Below are 1,424 nucleotides of genomic sequence, written 5' to 3'. Positions count from 1 at the left end.
AGTGTATATAAATTAAAGTATGAATTGTATGTGGCTAAGCTGAGTTTTAAATGTTGTGCTGTATCCTAATATAAGGAACTTGCTCAAGCATCTGCAGCCTGTTTAATGGGTTTGTGAGGTTAAAAAAAATTGGTTGGAAAGAATTATTTGCTATGATTAACTGAGCATACTTTGAATTTCCATTTCACTCAACAGTATTTATTGCAGAAACACATTTTTAGCATAGGTGTAATAAAAACAGAAGTCTAGGCTGGAGTAGCCCTATGGAAACTTTGTTCAAAAAAAACCCCATTCTTTTCTGATGTAAAGGTGGAATACTAAATACATACAGCAACAATTACTATTTTAACATAAACCCTCTTCCCCTTATGTTAAGAATACTAGGATTGGAAGTACTGTGACTAGGAACTGTTAATGCATCTGCATTCCCCCCCCCCCCCCCCCCCCCCCCATGTAAAATAAACAGGGGAAGGTGCAACTAAATGTGCAATTTAAAAATAAGCTTTTTACAGCTGAGGAATAAACTTGTGGTCGCCACGGGTTTTCTGTCTACTGTGGCATCAACTGAAGTCATGTGCTTGTCAAACTTATCTTTTCTGACAGCGTTCATCTTTTGGCTTGCAGAACTTCACCTCGCATGGTATTATAATAGTAGCTTGGCTGCTCTAAGCCTGTGCATGTGCTTAGCTTAAGGATCAGATGCAAGAGCTTAACTACATGTTTTAAGTCTTATTGTGTGCCTGATGTGCTATATGCCCTTGCTGCCTTGGAATATTAAGTCCCAAATGTTTGCTGTTAATTGTAAGAAATGGCCTGACTGTGAGACTAATTTGCCATGAGTATTTTTTCTCCTTTTAATAGAGTGAGATTTTCATTCCGACTTCCCCATTTATGCCAGTTGCCTTTGAAGCTTTCTGTAGCTTGCACTGAAACCCTCCACATAAAAGGGAAGACTTTTTTTCTGTAATCCTACAGTGAAGCTGGATTTGCAGTCTGTTGCCACTTGTCATGAGTTGGTAGTACAGCTTATGAATATGACATTCATACCATATGAGCACTTGCATCCTGTTGCTGGATATTATAACAGTACTTCATTGAAAAAAGCCATAAAGAAATGCCTGTTATGTTAATATGTATAGCAAAAATTTATCAGCAGATCTCTAAATTAATATGATAAAATAAATGTATTAATAGGGGAAGGGGGAGAGCTTAATGCAACTCTATGCCAAACTGAAGCTTCTCGACTCTTGATTGCCTTAAGTCTTAGTAGTGTGAGGACAATACTTGAGTTTTAGCATTTTACTTTAAAATGCACTATACTTATGCTTTCTTCTGCAACACATATGATCTTACAGCTAGCACTTGCTAGAATGGGCTGTCTAGCATGTCTTTCAGACTTTATTATTGTAATTGAAGTGACTCAT

Source organism: Nipponia nippon, unplaced genomic scaffold, assembly GCF_047370975.1.
Source record: "Nipponia nippon isolate SJK-2023a ecotype South Korea unplaced genomic scaffold, ASM4737097v1 scaffold_26, whole genome shotgun sequence".
In the NCBI taxonomy this organism is placed as follows: domain Eukaryota; kingdom Metazoa; phylum Chordata; class Aves; order Pelecaniformes; family Threskiornithidae; genus Nipponia; species Nipponia nippon.
Note: the sequence above shows the minus strand (reverse complement) of the source record.